Source organism: Talpa europaea (genome assembly GCF_964194135.1).
Source record: "Talpa europaea genome assembly, chromosome: 7".
Classification (NCBI taxonomy): Eukaryota; Metazoa; Chordata; class Mammalia; order Eulipotyphla; family Talpidae; genus Talpa; species Talpa europaea.
Window position 1 is genome coordinate 81729526 of NC_140074.1, and position 18907 is coordinate 81748432.

An 18907-nucleotide genomic window follows, 5' to 3' on the forward strand; every position below is an offset into this window, starting at 1 on the left:
GTGAATTTTCACCACAATATAATCCCTAGATGTTGAGGGTGGATCATGTGTAATTTGGAAAATCATATTCAACATTATAATTGTATTTTTGGATAGCAAAACAAAGTTATTTGTACTTTTTATAATATGATCTCTAAAAATAACTATTTTCACATGAAGGTCATCATATATTATCAGTAGACACATGAAGAGATAAACAATCTTTCATACAACAGTGCCCTTATGGCACATATATCTAGTGAGATAGACATAAATTTCAGGGTAGGGGAATATGAGATTTTTAAAAATAAAAATTACAGATTGAAACATTGATCTTAGTTACTATGAAAGTTATTCCAGTTCTTTATTTCTAAGAAAATCATAGATATCAACTTCCATTGTGCTATACCAAAGTTAAAGTCATACCAATGTTCTTTTACTGTAAAATAAAACACTCCTATTTTTAGTTCCTGAATGATCAAAAAAAATAAAAGGCAAATATTGTTATCTTTTCTCCAATGAAAAAGAATGGGGTTACAAATTCAGTTCAAAACATGTCAAATGATGCAGAAAAGTGTCCAGTAGGAAGGTGATCTACACAATATTTAGGATGAGAAATAAAATATAAAGGAAAATTTAGATGCATTTATCATGCAATAATCTAAAAATCCTTTTTGATGACCTTGACTGTTTCAAAGAGCACTGAGTCAGGTATTTTGTAACTTGTTCCTCAATTTGAGTTTGAGGTTTTCCTAATCAATAGAGTTGGATTATGAAAGATTTGGAAGAGGAAGATCACAGAAGAGTGGTGCCATTCTCATCCAGGATACATGCTATCAACATAGTTGTCATTGATGATGTTAACCTTAATCACCTAGCTAATGAGGTGACTGACTGGCTTTTCCGTTATAGAGCTGCTTTTCCTCCCCTTTTCATACTGTATTCTCTGGAAGCAAGTCTTCAGAGGAATAGCCCACACGCAGGTGTGGTGATGGTGATTGTGGTGGAATTACGCTCCATCTACTTGATGGGGAAGTCTCTATGCAAATTCAAATTCTGCTGTGCAGACTTTTTTTTTCTCATTTCTGAATTTACTCATTTATTTGTATGAATTGATGGATATTTATTTTATATAATACTATATCTAATACTATGTTGTTTTGTTCAAATTGTTCCCTCTTTGGCCACTGGAAGATCTTTTAGTTGAAATCCTGGGGCCCTTTGACATTCCGTCATTGCTGTGTGGTTATCTTTTTCTTCTTGGCACTCCTTTTAGCATATTCTCCAAGAAGTGCCAGCCTAATTTTGTATATTCCCTGTTGTCCTAAATCAGCCACTTCTCCCATGAGCCCTGGTTCCTCTTATTATAATAAAAAAATGAAGAAATCAAGACATGGATGGTGGGTATGTTCATCATTGCTTCTAGGGTGTCATTGTTTTCAGTCCTCAGTGGACAGATCTAGGAAATAAATATATGTATGCTAACACTTGTAAACATGCATATCTACAATTATTTCTATAGCTACCTTTATTAAGCTAACCATGTGTTCATACTGATATTTCTGTTCTAATCTTTTTTTAAAAAAGATTTATTTATTTATGCATACAAGAATGGGAGTGTAAGCCAGAGGTGCAGGGGGTGAAAGGATTCCCAGAGAGATTGGGGAGGAGAACAGGTAGATCTACTGAAATACACTGCTGAGGGGAGTAGTAGGTGAGACAGGAGAGGTCTGCTGCGCCATGTGGGTCAGCTCCCTGGCCAACCAGGGATCCAACTCATGCTGCAGTGGCAGGCTATAGCTTGATAGCATTGTCTTTAACTGCTGCACCACCAGGGAGGCCCCTTCTGTTTTAAGCTTTTTGTGAATTTTTACTTAAATGCCTTTTGCTTTTTAATGAGAGTAGTTGTATTCTTTCCAACCCCTCTCTCTTTCCTGTACACTTACTCTAATGGGTGATGCCAATATAAGTACTGGTGGCGAAAGGGGTTAAGACTTAGCGCTATGAAGCTATTCAGAAAAAGGAAAACAGAATATATCATGAACCAAGGGAATGAGTTCACCCTAAAACTCCCAGAGTTGGGCAATTAGTTTATTAGTAATAACATGTTGTATTCTGGACTAAAATTTATGACACCATGAATTCAGGAGTATTTCAGAGAAAAGTGTGGTATGTAACTAGAATGCAAAGTCATGAGTCTTGAAGACATTTTCTAGTGCCTAAGCTGCTGACTCCTGCTTCAAACATTTTTTTTAATTTTATTTTTATATTCCCCATACAATTGCAACCCCCTTATTTTGACCCCAACCCTCCTTTCCCCGCCCCCCACCTGCATAGTGTGTCTCTGGTTCATAGTTGTTTGTTGATTTTGATTTTTTCTTTCTTATAGTTATTCTTTTTCCTGGTTCCTTGTTTAAGTTTTCTAGATTCCTGCTATGAGTGAGACCATCCGGTATTTTTCTTTTCCTTTCTGGCTTATTTCACTGAGCATGATCCTTTCCAGCTCCATCCATGTTGCTGCAAATTGTATGTGTTTATCTTTTTTGAATGCTGAGTAATTTTCCATGGTGTATATGTACCACATCTTCTTAATCCAGTCATCTATTTTTGGGCATTTGGGTTGTTTCCAAAGCTTAGCTATTGTAAATTGTGCTGCTATAAACATAGGGGTGCAGGTGCTCTTTGGAATTGATGTTTCTGTGTCCTTTGGGTAAATACCTAGGAGTGGAATTGCTGGATCATATGGAAGCTCTATCTTTAGTAGGTTGAGGAATCTCCACACAGCTTTCCATAGTGGTTGGACCAGTTTGCACTCCCACCAGCAGTGCAGGAGAGTTCCTTTTTCTCCACATCCTCTCCAACATTTGTTGTTGCTAGTTTTTTTAATATGTGCCATTCTCACTGGTGTGAGATGGTATCTCATTGTAGTTTTGATCTGCATTTCCCTGATTGCAAGTGATGTTGAACATTTTTTCATATGCCTGTTGGCCATTTGTAGTTCCTCTTCTGAGAAATTTCTTTTTAGCTCTTCTGCCCATTTTTTGACTGGATTATTTTCTCTGTTTTTGTTGAGTCTCATCAGCTCTTTGTAGATTTTTGTGATCAGTCCTTTATCATTAGTGTTGTGTGCAAAAATTTTCTCCCAGTTGGTGGGCTTTCTGTTTGTTTTGGTTATTGTCTCTTTTGCTGTGCAGAAGCTCTTTAATTTGATGTAGTCCCAGCTGTTTATCTTTGCCTTCACTATCACTGTTTTGGGTGATGTGTCTGTAAAGATATCTTTTTTTTTTTTCCTGTAAAGATATCTTTGAGGTGCATGTCATGGAGTGTTTCATCTATATTTCCTTCTATATATTTTATGGTTTCAGGTCTTATGTCTAGTTCTTTAATCCATTTTGAGTTGGTTTTTGTGCATGGTGTGAGGTAGTAATCAAGTTTCATTCTTTTGCATGTAGCGACCCAGTTTTCCCAGCACCATTTATTGAACAAACTTTCTTTGCTCCAATGCGTATTCTTTGCTCCTTTGTCAAAGATTAGTTGACCATAAATCTGTGGGTTTATTCCTGGGTTTTCTATTCAGTTCCATTGGTCTGTGTGTCTGTTCTGGTTCCAATACCATGCAGTTTTGATGATTATGGCTTTGTAGTATAGTTTGAAATCTGGGCAAGTGATGCCTTCATTCCCTTTTTTTTTTCCAGAAGGGTTTTGGCTATTCAGGTTTTTTTGTGACTCCATATGAATTTCATCAATATTTTTTCTATTTCTTTGAAGTATGACATTGAAATTTTAATTGGAATAGCATTGAATCTGTAGATTGCTTTTGGCAGGAAGGCCATTTTGATAATGTTAATTCTTCCGATCCATGAGCAGGGGATGTCTTTCCATTTCTTTGTGTCTACTTCTATTTCTTTTAATGGTGTTTTATAGTTTTCTTTGTATAGGTCCTTTACTTCTTTTGTTAGGTTTATTCCCAAGTATTTGATTTTTTTTGTTTCAATAATAAAAGGAATGGTTTTCTTATTTCTTCTTCTTCAGATTGATTGTTTATGTATAGGAAGGCTACTGATTTTTGTGCATTGATGTTGTATCCTGTCACTTTACTAAACTGATTAATTAGTTTAATTAGTTTTTCTGTGGAGTTTTTGGGGTTCTCTATGTATATTATCATATTATCTGCAAATAGTGATAGCTTGACTTCTTCCTTGCCTATTTGGATTCCTTGTATGTTTTCCTCTTGTCTTATTGCTTTGGCTAGGACTTCCAGTATTATGTTGAAAAGCAGTGGTGAGAGTGGACATCCTTGTCTTGTTCCAGATCTTAATGGGAATGCTTTCAGCTTTTCACCATTGAGAATGATATTGGCTGTGGGCTTGTCATAGATGGCCTTTATGATGTTGATATATGTTCCTTGTATCCCGAGAATTTCAAGGGCCTTTATCATAAATGAGTGTTGTACTTTGTTGAATGATTTCTCAATATCTATGGATATTATCATATGGTTTTTATATTTCTTTTTGTTGATGTGTTGGATTACATTGATTGATTTTCGGATGTTGAACCATCCCTGGAATAAATCCTACTTGGTCATAGTGAATTATCTTATGGATGCATTGTTGGATTCTGTTGGCAAGGATTTTGTTGAGGATTTTTGCATCAGTGTTCATTAGGAAGATTGGCCTGTAATTTTCTTTTTTTTGTGCTGTCTTTGTTGGGTTTTGGTTGCTTCAAACATTTCTATGATAGAACTTTTAGCAAAGTTATTAGCCATCCCTAATGCCTTAAAGGCCTTGCAAAATCAGAGTCCTTCCCACCTTTTAATCTCTTCCTCTTTCTATTCCATATGGCCTGCTTTTCATCCATAATAGTATCAGAATTATTCCATGAACATTTCTATGCTTAATATGCTTGAAATGCCTTCCCCCATTCTCTCATCAAATTTCTACACGTTCCTCACTTTAACTAAGACATCATCTTTGATATGAAAATATTCCCCAATATTCCCAGTTAGTATGCATTACCCATCCTAATGAATGAAAGGAATGAACTTATCAACATCAGCTAGCTTCAATAGTAGTGCTGCTTGATGGACTTCAAAGCTTGCCCTGAAAAAGAAAGCATTTAGAGGAAAAGACACTGAAGTGGGAGCCGAGACCCTTAGATTCTCTAATCCCAGCTTAGCCAACATCTATATAACCTTAGAAAAGTCACTTCAACTCTATGGTTCTGTTTCTTTACAAAATTAGAAGAGTCTACTAGATAAATTACTGTCAGTCTGGAATGTGATCATAGCCTGAGATATTTTGGGTCAGAAAAATCTTTGTGGTCTTTTGACAAGATGATTGCTAATCCTATGCATGCCTAGACAGATAGAGAGATATGACTTGGTTACAGCTTTTTAATATATTTTGTCTACTGTCTTATATTCTATTGCTTCTGTTTATATTTCACATTATATCTATGACATTTCATCTATTTATACTTGTAAATGTAATGCAGCAACTTATCAACACATACCCTAACATTTCTAACTTACCCATACATTAATGGTTTTTTTTTAAGATGTATTTATTTATGCATATAAGAGCTGGGATGTAGGCCAGAGGTGTGGGGGGTGAGAGCTTCACCAGAGACAGAGTAGGGAGCAAAACAGGTGGATTGATTGAAATACACTGCTGAGTGGAGCAATAGGCAAGACAAGAGAGTTCTGCAGTGCCATGTGGGTCGCCTCCCTGGCCAGGGATCAAGCTCGTGCTGTAGTAGCTGCAGACTGTGTCATAGTGCTGACGCTTAACCCCTTACACCACCAGGGAGGCACCCATACATTTATGGTTTTAAAAAATCCATTGTTAATTCAGTCTAAAGTTTTTTGCATTTAACTAAATAAACCAACAATTTATTCCCAGGATATCTTTTGTACCTTAAAAAAATAGACTAGTTGTTTTCAAAATGAACACTACACTTTAACTTTTGGGCCTGTGATGAGGAAAGAATATAATGTTTAATAAAACAAAAAGCCAACCAACTAGTAGACCTAACAGACAAGGAAAGACACACTGAGTTTTTCCTAGGGAGATCTGCCAGACCAATCTAGTCATTTGCTAGGCAGACTGACTGAAATACACTGCTGAGGGGAGCAGTGGGCGAGACAGGAGAGGTCTATGTGGGTTAGCTCCTTGGCTGGGGGTCGAACTTGTGCTGCAGAGGCTGTGGATTGCTTCACAGTGCTGACACCTACCTCCTTGAGCCACCCGGGAGGCCCTAGTTTGTTCTTTTGAAATAAAGTATAACTTTCAGAAAGTGCACAAATCTTAAGTGAACATACCTCAGTGGATGGGTCTTTACATAGGTACTATTTTATTCTGCTTGTGCTTTTCTTTCAAACTGTACTTATCATGTTCAACACAGGTTCTTAAGTTTTTGCTTTTCTTACTATACTGTAAATACCTCAAAGAAAGGAGACGTATATTATTCATCTTTGTATCCTCAACCTTTTGTTTAAGACTTGCCCATCATAGATGGCTAGTCAATATGTGTTTAATGGACAAATAACAAAGGTGGACTGGGCCTTTTTGGTGGTGCAAGGGGTTAAGCACAGCATTATGAAGCAATCTGCAGCCTCTGCAGCACAAATTCGATCCCTGGCCTGCCAGGGAACAACCCTCAGGGTGCAGCAGACCTCTCCTGTCTTGCCCACTGCTCCCCTCAGCAGTGTATTTCAGTCAGTCTGTCTGTTCTGTTCCCACTCTGTCTCTGGTGAATCCTGTCCTGCATCTCTGGCCTATACCCCAGCTCTTGTGTGCACAAATAAATAAATCTTTAAAAAAAAAAAAAGAAAGGTGGACTGTGAATCGAGCCTTGACTGTTGAGGGATTCAGTGGATAGTGAAGCAACAAAGAGTTTTAGTCAGGTGAGTGAATTATATTTGGAAGATTTTCTGACTTATTATGTTAGAGTCCATGATTTTTTATTTTGAGGCAGAAGTTTGTAGGAGCTGGGGGCATATGAATTTGTAAAAGGTAATTGTTGAATTTTCAGGAATTTTGCAAGTCATTTATTAAACCAGTCATTTACTAAAAGTTAGATTATATAAAGTTACCATTAAATATATTTAAAATAAAAGTAATAAATACTTAAAACTCATCACTTCCAAATTATTTTCCTACATCTTATTATTACTAGTGCTCTTATGATTCTCTGTTTATCTCTGAGGTAGAAATACTAATATATAGTAACAATACGCCACTGTGCATCTCTTCCCAACTCTGTATTCAGTAATGTAATATTGATAGCTTGAAATCAGTCAGGTTGAATATTACACTATGGAAAATGGGCAAATCCTACCAATCAAGGTTTTCCCCTCTACTTTGGAGAGTTGGTTGTTAGACATTTACTGACACACCATTGTTTACTAGGCAAAATTGTTTAGTAGAAGGCAAAATTGATAAGGAGGCATACAAATTTGGAAAAAAGAATTGAGGAAATTTTCAGACAGTAGGAAAACAAAAAGAGATAAGAAGTGGAAGAGAAAAGTGAGAGGATTAGAATTATTTTGAGATTGCAATATAAAATTAACAGGAATATGAAAAAGTAAAAACGGAAGATGAATGGGAGTAGAGTGAGACAGAGTATGAGTGTGTGTGTGTGTGTGTGTGTGTGTGTAAGAGATCTAATGAATAATGAAAGAGAAAAAAAAGTAATGCAACAAATTATCCAGCATTGAAGAGCAAGGGTTTCTAAATTGAAAAGGCCTTCAAGAGTCTAGCACAACGAAGGAAAAGATGCAAATCGAGGCTTACTGTTGTACATTTTCAAAACACTAAAGAGATAATTAAAGCTTCCAGAAATAATAAAATAGGATAATGCACAAAGATATAAAGGTTCATGTACAGAAGTGAGAATGTCACTAGACTTCTCAGCAATAACATTGGAAGGTGGATCACAGTTCACAGTTCTAAGGAAAAATGAATTCCAACCTAGAATTATGTACCCATACAAATTGTCATTCAGGTAAAAAAGTCAAACATATTTTTAGACATGCAAGGTCTCAAATAAGAGTACCCCTTTTACAACCTTTCTCAGGAAGATGTATTGTGGCAAGGACATAGGGGACTCACACAAAGAATAAGGAAAATTCTCAGGAAGATGAGAAAGGAAACTTCCACAATAGCTATGCAGTCAGCCTAGTGAACAATAGTAAAGACTGGAATTGAGGGCCTCCCTGGTGGTACAGGCGGTTGAGCGCCGCACTGTGAAGCCGTCCGCAGCCTCTGCAGTGCTGGTTCCATCCTGGCCAGCGAGAATCCCACATAGCGAAGAAGACCTCTCCTTTCTCGCCTGCTGCTCCCCTCAGCAGTGTATTTCCTCAGTCTGCCTGTTCTGTTCCCCACTCTGCCTCTGGTGAATCCTCTTACCCTCCCGTGCATCTGGCCTGTACCCCGGTTCTTGTATAAAAATAAATAAATCTTAAAAAAAAAAAGACTGGAAATGAAGGAATAATTCCATGTGAAAAAACGACATAGATGTAGTCCCTGATGAATTTGAATGAATAAGGTTTAGACTTTTGGCAGAACATTTGAGAATTGAGACAATAATTAACCCTACAGAAAGAAAAAATGTCTGATAAGATAGAAAATAGAGTATATTACAAAGACCCACTGTGAAAAATATTTTTGAATGTATAATATCATAAATTAAAAGTTGATTTAACTCAGAGTTGTGAGGACTGTTTGGGAAGGATGGAGGATGAGTGTGTGGAGAGGAGGGGACAGTATTGATGCCAAGTGTACGGTAGGATAACACACTTAGTGGGAAACAGGACTCCCTGTCTTCTAAACAAGTGACATTTCCCTCAAAGCTGCTCAAGTGTTGGGCCCCTATAGCTTGATAAAAAGGGGGTCAGGGCCTCCCCGGTGGTGCAAGGGGTTAAGCACAGGGCTATGAAGCAATCTGCAGCCTCTGCAGATTGAATTGAGTTTGAATTCGATTCCTGGCCTGGCAGGGAGATACCCACATGGCACAGCAGACCTCTCCTGTCTCAACCGCTGCTCCCCTTGCAGTGTATTTCAGTCAGTCTGCCTATTCTGCTCCCCACTCTGTCTCTGGTGAGTCCTCTCACCCCCCCCAACCCCAATCCCCCCACCTCTGGCCTGTACCCCAGCTCTTGTATGCATAAATAAATCTTTAAAATAAAAGGGGGGTCAAAAGCACATGCATCCGAGTCATCCAGCAGGGGGTTCAAAATAGGGGAAGGAAAAGCGCAAAGGACTGCAGTGATGGATCAAGGGAGCTGTGCTGGTGGGGGAACTTCTGGGACCACACCAGAGGGGAGAAATCAAATAAAATCCAAAAAATTAACAAAGATGTAAGAAAACAAATGAATTAATTTAAAAAATAAAAGGAGAACAATTTTAAAAAGGGGGTAAACAGAAGGAAAAATTGGAGGGGACGGGTGGAGCGGAAGATTTCGATAAGGTGACACCCTCCGACCTTTGGAGAATGGCACAAAGGTGTTAGCTTTAGGGGGCCCTTCGACCGGTGGCGCGAGCGGGAAATCTGTAGCCCAGGTGGCTTCGGTCAGTCCTCCGCCCATGGGGCACCGGTCCCGGGGGACCGCCGACCGCTGCTCGCTGGCAGGACGAGGCAGTGGGGTTGAACTGGGGCTGCTGCCGCCGCCCCTTTGCCGCGAGGGGCCTGGCTGAGGCGGCGGGGGTCTGCGCCTGGGCTTCGGGACCCCGGCCGCCCTGTCGAGGGCTGGCGGGAAACCTCCCGCCCTCCCCGCCCCCACCCCCCAGCTGTCATCCTCCGCCGCGCAGAGCCCAGGCGCTCGGCTCAGCTTCGCGACCCGGCTCCCCCTCACCCACCTCCTCGGCCGCCGGCACCCCGACCCTCCCCAGCTCCACCTTCACCCCATCCGATCCCAACTCTGACCCTCACTCCTTCCGACCCTCCCTCTCGGAGCCCCAACTCCGGCCTTCACGCCCTCTCCCCAGCCCTTGCCGGAGACCTTCCCTTCTCCACCTTCATCCCCCACCCCCCCATCCCGACCTTGACCCTGGCTCCTCGTGCCCTCCAGCTCCAGTTCCCATCCGCGCCGCCCCCGCCCTCCGCGCGGGTCCCCGCCCTCACCGTCTAACACCTGCCCCTCCAGTCCGGTCTTTGAGCCCCTACCACCCCACACCCTCATGCCTCCCTCGACTCCAGCCGTGGCCGGTCCTCCACCCGTGGTGGAGAGGGGCCTGGAGGAGTGTGGGGAGTCCAGGGCCCGCGAGCTGCTGGTGTGTGTGTGTGTGTGTGTGTGTGTGTGTGTGTGTGTGTGATGGAGACGGGCCTTCAGCCAGGACCAGGGTCGGGTGTGGGGTCACTCCACCCTGGGCATGGTAGTTACTGAGCAGTCGTGGTGCAGACTCAGAGTGAGCGAACACGGGGGACCCCACCAAGTTTTCAACCTGGGACAGGGAGGGTGACCTCCTGAAGGAATCTACAAAAGGTACAGAAGGAGTTGACAATAGAGGGGCTCTCGCTTATACCTTGGTTAGATCTGTGCGGCACCCCAGTCAAACGTGCTGTTTAGAAATAGGACAGTAAGCTGGTAGAAAGAGTGTTAAAAGTTCATGTGTGAGGTAGTAGTCGAACTTCTTTCTTTTGCATGTAGCAACCAAGGGACCAGTGTTACAGGGCAGGAAGAGGAGCACCACAGACCCGGCAAACCTGCCTATTCTAAATGGGTTCTGCCATCCGCCGCATCAACACAAAACATATGAGACACCAGGAAAAAGACTAATTATAATAAAGTAAAAATCAAAATCAACAAGCAACTATAAACCAGATACATACCATGGTGGGGGGGAGGAGAGAATGGATTAGGGTCAAAACAAGGGGGGTGGGAATTGTATGGGGACTATAACCAAGATGAAAATGCATACACTGTGCAAAAATGAAAAATGATGTAAAAATGTTTATATAAAAGTTCATGTGATTGCATAGGTGAGTTATGATTTGGAGAGAGATAAGTCTTAGAGTCCTATCTGTCTTTTAAAACTAGTTAATAAGAAAGAGTGAAAGAGGGAAAGAAGTGCTATGACCTCCAGTAACCTGCAGCCCTAGATTTCCCAGTATGCTCACCCATTTACTGGCTGTGTGACCTTGGACAAGTCACTTCACCCTTTGGAACCTTGATTTGCTCATCTGGTAAATGAAGCTGGTAACACCCACCCACAGAGTTGCTGTAAGGATTTAGTGACAAGGTAAGCAAAGGAGCTTTGTCAGAGCCTGTGATGGGCACAAACTAGTTGTTCAATGAACCTTATGAATGAAGTTATTCTAGAATGAAAAAAGAGGTTTGTAGCCAAAAGCGGCCTCTCTCCCACAATACCTGTGTGCTGAAGGGCTGGAGTGGATGCGATCCAATTTGAATGTGGGTTTTTGAGCAGACTGAGACTCTAAAGGAGACAGCAATAATAGAGTTGCTTGTGTGAACAACTTGAGGTCTTTTTAAATGTTAATTTGTACCTGGACAGCTCCCAGGTTGTGGAGGCTTGGGGTGAGATGTGGAGAAAAGGGAGCAGGATTTGCAAGAGAGATAGAATATGCCTTATTAGCAAATAGATAAGTTAGGCAGTAAAATTATTCACCTTATAAAAGGTGTTCCTCATATGAAAAATGCATCCCAAGTCCCTTGAGGCAGAATTTTCTTTGGTATTTAAAAACAACACTGTACAGAATAAAATGAGGTATTTCAAGTAATTGCTGTGGAGGGTGAATTATAACTTAAGATAAGGCAAATTTTCACTTTAACAATTCACTTAATCCTAGAATGATGATGGAGCTGGGGTTTGAATCAGAATTTGATTCTGAAACCTCTTCTTTCACTTTTCTATCTCTTAAAAGACGTTATTTAAATAAAGTTACAAAGATAATATATGCCTTTCTTGTATTACTAAAAAATATAGCAAGGTATAATATCTACATTCTATTTTTCTATGTGGGAATCATTTTGTGGGCAATACTCCAAGCTTTTATTTTGCATATATACACACACACACATAAACACATTTAAAGTGGATAATGAAATAACTACTATTCTGCAACTTGATTTTTTAAGATTGAATAATGTATAAGAAGTCTATTTCTATCTCTAAATAATGGCATTCATGAGATTAAAAGTCAATTATAGTACAGCTATCTTATCAGAGATCATATAATCTTTATTGTATAGTTATTAAAAGTAGTGATTACCAAAAAAGTCTATTTCTATCTGACAATATACACACTTTTCATTTTTTTTTTTTTAAGATTTATTTATTTATTTATACAAGCACTGGGTACAGTCAGAAGTGCGGGAGGGTGAGAGAATTCACCAGAGCCAGAGTGGAGAGCAGAGCAGACAGACTGAAGTACACTGCTGAAGTACACTGAGGGCTGCAGGAGAGGTCTGCGCACCATGTGGGACCCTCACCCGGCGGCCGGGGATCGCAACCCAGCGCTCAACCGCTGCGCCACCAGGGAGACCCACACTTTTCATTCTTATTAACAATTGCATGTAAACCATTGCATGGATGTACTGTAATTTACTTAACGACTTCTGTGATAGACATTGTAGGGTCTTTCCATTTTTTGCTGTTATTGTTTGTATACTTTTGTTTGTATTTCTGTAGGATAGATTTGAAGATGTTGGAATTGCTGGGTCTTAAGGCATGTGTGTTTAACACATACTGCCAAAATATACTCAAAATAAAGCTGGTGGTCTTAACCATTATACCTCTTTGCCCTTTGAGCAAAGTAGTGAGTGCATTTTAACATAGCTGGCTTCCTCTGTGTAGTGGCAGCTGTGTGGACCCATAGAGGACAGCTACTAACAGGCTAACAGAGAAGGAAAAAGAGAGAGCTTGTGACCAAGCCTTTGAAGCAGAAAACCCTTTTCCTTAGGTGCTTTGTGTTTACCCAAGCCAATGGTATTCACTGAAACTTAGCAGGGGAACTTCAGCTCTATGGCCCTCTTGTGGTTCATAAATTCTCACTATTTAAAAGAATATGACATTTGACTTTCCAACAGTGTATTACTTTTGTAATAAAAATAAGCAATTAAAAGGTTGTTAAATGTGATCAAATAATAATCTCTTATAGTAAATCCAGAGTTTCAAAATTGCTTAAAGCAAGGTCTATTTACACTGTAAGTGGATTCTAGTTTGCTGCAGGAGTGTAGCTTTAAGCGAAACCAAATGGCTGCAAAGAGGACATTCCTCCCTGTGCTCCTAATGAATGTTCAAAGTCGCAAGGGTCAATTTCCTAAGGCTTTGAAGAACATCTCAAATGTATCATTTGGTAGAAAATATAAGAACAAAATAACCCTCACTCTCTTACATGTGACAGCAACTATAAGAAGCCAGAACGGTATTTTAATTAGGATTGAGGGTTGTAAAGAACAATCTCTTAAGGTACCTCAAGCAAGTGGGCAGAGGCCAGAGCAAGGCGGGCCACAGATCTTCAAGAGAACTGCGTTCAAAACAGTTAAAAATAAGGGCTTTTCTAGTGGTGCAGGGGTGAAAGTCTCAGCTATCAAGCTATCACCAGCCACTGCGGGCATGGCATGAGTTTGATCCTTGGCCCAGCCCTCTGCTCCCCTCAGCAATGTGTTTCAGTAGATCTGCCTGTTCTGTTCCACATTCTGTCTCTAGTGAATCTTCTCACCCCCACATCCCACACCTCTGGCCTACCCCCCAGTTCCTGTATGCATAAATAAAACTAAATCTTTTTTTTTTTAAAGATTTATTTATTTATACAAGCACTGGGTACAGTCAGAAGTGCGGGAGGGTGAGAGAATTCACCAGAGCCAGAGCGGGGAGCAGAGAGGCAGAAGGACAGAAGTACACTGCTGAGGGTAGCAGCAGGCGGCAGGAGAGGTCTGTGTGCCATGTGGGACCCTCCTCCAGTGGCCAGGGAGCAGCTGGGGATCGAACCGGTGCTGCAGAGGCTGCGGGCAGCTTCGCAACCCAGCGCTCAACTGCTGCGCCACTGGGGAGGCCCAATAAAAATAAATCTTAAAAATAAAACAAAACAGTTGAAAATGGGACTTCATTCCAGAGTTCCATCATTCCACATAAATGTGACTTTGGTGACTCCATTTTCCCTTAAGTACTGTATTCCTCCCTCTAGTCCCCTTTGTGCTACATACTTTGTGTGTGTGTGTGTGTGTGTATGTGTGTGTGTGTGTGTGTGTGTGTAGAAGAACTAAGGTATAGAACAGAGGTGTGGGTTGGGAGGGGTGGGGGGATGAGAGGATTCACCAGAGACAGAGTAGGGAGCAAAACAGGTAGACTGACTGAAATACACTTTCTAAGGGGAGCAGCAGGCAAGACAGGCTGTGCCATGTGGATTAGCTCCCTGGCCAGGGATGGAACTCAGGCTACAGTGCGGTGCTTAACCCTTTGCACCACTAGGGAGGCCCAGGACATTTTTTTTTTTTTTTAAGATTTTATTTATTTTTATGTAGAAGAAGGACTGGGGTAAAGGCCAGAGGTGGGGGGGGGGGTGAGGGGATGTTTGAGAGGATTCACCAGAGACATAGTGGGGAGCAGAACAGGCAGATTGACTGAAATACACTGCTGAGGGGAGCAGCGGGCAAGTCAGGAGAGGTCTGCTGCGCCATGTGGGTCACCTCCCTGGCTGGGGATCGAATTCATGTTGCAGTGGCTGCTGATAGTTTCATAGTGCTGAGACTTAGCTCCTTGCGCCACCAGGGAGGTCCAGTTTTGGACAGGTTAAACACCATGAGTGATTGTTAGAACAGTTGTGCATAGAGTTCCTTCTTTTCAGTGAATGTGTATTGATCCCTAAAATTTCCTAATGCTCCATTCTAAGGATTTCAAAGAAAAGTATAATACTAGTTCTCTCTCTCATGGAAGTCTTAGTATTATGACATGTATGAAGTTATGTGACATGTATGAAGTTATAATACAAACTAAGGGCAACTACACAAATATTCTTTCATTTTTTCAGTAGATAGGTAATGAGCACTTAGTCCGTGCCTCACTCAGGAGATTGAGCAGCAAACGATTTTAAGTTCTTGGAGCTTTAGTTTCAGTGTAGAGATAAATAACAGACACTATTATAATATGTCAGCTAGTGCAGTGATACGAATGGGGAAAAATGCAAGACTGTAGAATAAGGATTATTGAGTGTGGGGGCTACAAGTTTAAATGTGAAAGGCCTCTCAGAAAGAGTACCATTTGCCAAAATGAATCATCAATTTATCTGGAGAAGAGAATTCTAGGCAGAAAGACTAAACTGTGCAAAGGCCCTGCATTGCTGTATTGAGGGGATACCAAGAAGGTTAATGTATCAAGAGTGGAGGCAACTAAGAAGGAATGCGAAATAAGATCAGAGAGGGAAGGGAGGGCAAGGCACCAGATCATATGGCACTATGTAGGCCAGTGGAAGGGTTTTAGTTTTTACCCTGCATCAAGAAGCCACTGCACTTTTATTTATTTATGCATACAAGAGCTGGGGCGTAGGCCAGAGGTGTGGGTGGGGTGGGGTGAGAGGATTCATCAGAGACAGAGTGAGGAGCAGAATAGGCGGATGCACTGAAATACACTGCTGAGGGGAGCAGCAGGCGAGAGAGGAGAGGTCTGCTGCACCATATGGGCTAGGGCCTGATGGAATTCATGCTGCAGTGGCTGGCGATAGCTTTGTGTCTTTAACCCCTGTGCTACCAGGGAGGCCCCCACTGCAGAACTTTTAACAGAGGAGTGACGTGCTCTGACTTATAACAAAATAATTTTAGTTACTGTTAGGAATAGACTCAAAAGGGCAAGGGTGAAGGCAGGGAGGTCCTCTGGAGGCGATCGAGATAATTTAGATGAGAGATAATGGTGGCTTGTACTAGGATGATAACAGTAGCAGTGATGGGGAGCGATCCTATTATGCCTGTATTTTGAGAGGATTGCTGAAGAATTATTTGTGGAGTCAGGGAGAACTTCCAGACTTTTGGCCTGTGAAACAGGAAGAGTGGAATTGCCATTAACTAAAATGGAGATGATTATAGCAGGAACAGATTTTGGGAAAGAACTTCAACAACTTGGTTCGGATATACTAATTTTGAAATGCCTGTAATATCTCCAAGTGGAGCTGTTGAGTAAGCAGTTGGATATATTGCCATGAGTTTGGAGGCCAGGAGATAGTTAGATTTTTGGGCACCATACATCTAGAAGTCACACAGCTCTGTGTTGCCCAATATGGCAACCCATAGTTACCTGAAATAATTGAAATTTAAATTATTTAAATGAAATTAAAAATTCAATTTCTCAGTTGCCCTAGAGTATGGCAAGGACTCAATAGCCATATGGTTTTATGGCTACTGTTTGGAATAGTGTAGATGTAGAACTATGTAATGTAGAACATTATCATAGAATGTTCTATTGGACAGCACTGATAGATAACATTTGATGTTATAGGTGAGGGAAGAAAAAGAGATTCGAAGACTGAGCATTTTATATAAATGTATATAAGTGCACAGATTGGTAGTGGTGGTAGTGAGATGGTGGGTGTTAAGGGCAAGCTTCCTTTTTTTTCCCCCGTGAATCGAATTTGCCAGATGGATAAGACATTTTGAGGCACGGGAACAGTGTGTGTTAATAGTATAAAATAGCATGGTATGCTTGGGGAACTATAAGAAAGCTGGCATTTCTGGAGTGAGGCCATATTATTTTAGTATAGTTAACACACACACCTCCAAACCTCTTCTTTGCTTAAACAATTTGGGACTGAGCATGTGGTATTGAGGCTAATCAGTTTCAGATCTAATTGGAGGGCAGACTGAGAAGGGAAACAGGAATTTTCCTTGTCATTTGTATTGTGAATGGGAAGGGATGTAAGAATTCATTTGAGAAAAGGACACTACCTCACAACAGATGCTACCTGTTTCAGTGATAAAAATTAAATCTGATATTCATTGTCAATATTTTGAAGTTTTGTTCAATAAAGACCCGAGAATTACTTAACCAAGGACTAGGTTTCTATCTGAGTTGGGGGCAAACTGAAAAAAAGTTGATGTAGCTAATCAGCTATGGCTTTGATGAAAAGTATTCATATACAAACAATCACCAGGCCCATCCTGAAAGCCAATCATTTCAGAGCATGCTTTTTCAAGATGTCAGTTTAATAGTAGGTTGTTATCCCCAAACTACCATACTCTTGGTTTTCTTTTTCTTTGAGTTTGCAAAAAACAATGCTAAGCTACAGGGAAAACCCACAAAAATGCTTTTTACCAATTAAAAGAAACTCTTTCCACTTACATGTGTTTTGAACTAAAATAGCCTATTTTTTGAGTATTTCATTAAAATTAAAAAACTTTTAAAAAGTAGAATCGATTGGAATCTCACGTTGTCATTCTATGCTCCTGCAGTTAAAGACCATGTCATTATTTCCATTATACTTACCTCCTAATTTTCAGGGCTTATTAGCCTGGCTGTAAAAACTTGCTCCAGTTGAAATTTGGCAAGCTGACAAGGCTGTGTGCCAGAAGTAATTTACTATCCAGTGCGGTTTGCAAAGTAAAAGAAGCTATATATAATAGAAAAAGAAATGAAAAGTTCCTGGTTCCAAATATTTTAATGTGTATAATGTGTGTCACCTCAAACTTTTCAGCTTTTGTTGTTAGCAATGTGAGATAACATGAAAGGTTTGAAAAGTACAGATGCTTTGCATTCGGATCAAACTGAGGGCTCCAAAGTCCCTAAGCATCAAAGACCGGTCTGTGTCTATCACTTCTGCTCTGACTTTGAAGTCTACTAGAGGGTCTCTGTGTGGGAGAAGCAGGCAGGGGCATTCTGACAAGGTAGGGGGATGGGATTCCAGGTATCTTACTTCTCAGTATCACTGAAATTAGGTACTTCCCTTTGGGGGCTCTGTGTAGTAGGGGAAGATGAGTGTTTCTCTTCGCTGTTTTAAATATTGGAATGTCCGTGAACTTAATTTTCAGATGTGACAATAAATGTTCTAAGGGGAATTTCAAGTTTACTTGGAAGCTTATGGCCAAGTACTTTCAAAGCAAGAATAGGCATTTCCACTTGATTTGCAAATATCTGGCTACATTTATCTTGCCGAATCCCTTAAGAGATTGTCTCAAGACACTAACTGAGACTTCTCTTCGCTATGTTCCAAACTGAGTCATGAGCCCTGAAATGGGCCAAGTGTTTTTCCAAGTGATGGGATGAGCAGGGTACATATTTCTGGGCTCGATCTTAGTTGGCAATCTGGAAAAAAAATCACATTATTTTATAGTAAAATGAATATGAATATACCGTGGGCTAGAATGCAAAATTAGCATGAAGTTTTGGAGAGGGAGAAGGCTTTAGTCAACCGTGTTTCAGTATTTCTGATCTTGTCCCACACATAAAAATAATAGTTGAAACTCCTGAAGAGAATAATATCCTCAAAAAGAATGGTCATTAGTTTCATTAGCCTTTTCTTTTCTTTTTAAATATTTATTTATTTATGCATACAAGAGCTGGGGTAAAGGCCAGAGATACAGGGGGTGACAGGATTCACCAGAGATAGAGTGGGGAACAGAACAGGCAGAGGTCTGCTGCGCCATGTGGGTATCTTGCTGGCCGGCCAGGATAGAACCTGCACTGCAGAGTTTGCAGACAGCTTCAGAGCACTGTACTCAACCACCTGCTCCACCAGAGAGGCCCTTGAATTAATGTTTTTATGTCCTTTGGGTAGATTCCTAGGAGGGGAATTGCTGGGTCATATGGTAGCTCCATCTTTAGTAGCTTGAGGCACCTCCACATAGTTTTCCACAGTGGTTGGATGAGTTTGCATTCCCACTAGTAGAGTAGGAGAGTTCCTTTTCCTGCACATCCTTGCCAACATTTGTTGTTCCCGGTTATTTATTTATTTATTTATTTTTAAAAGAGTTATTTATTTATAC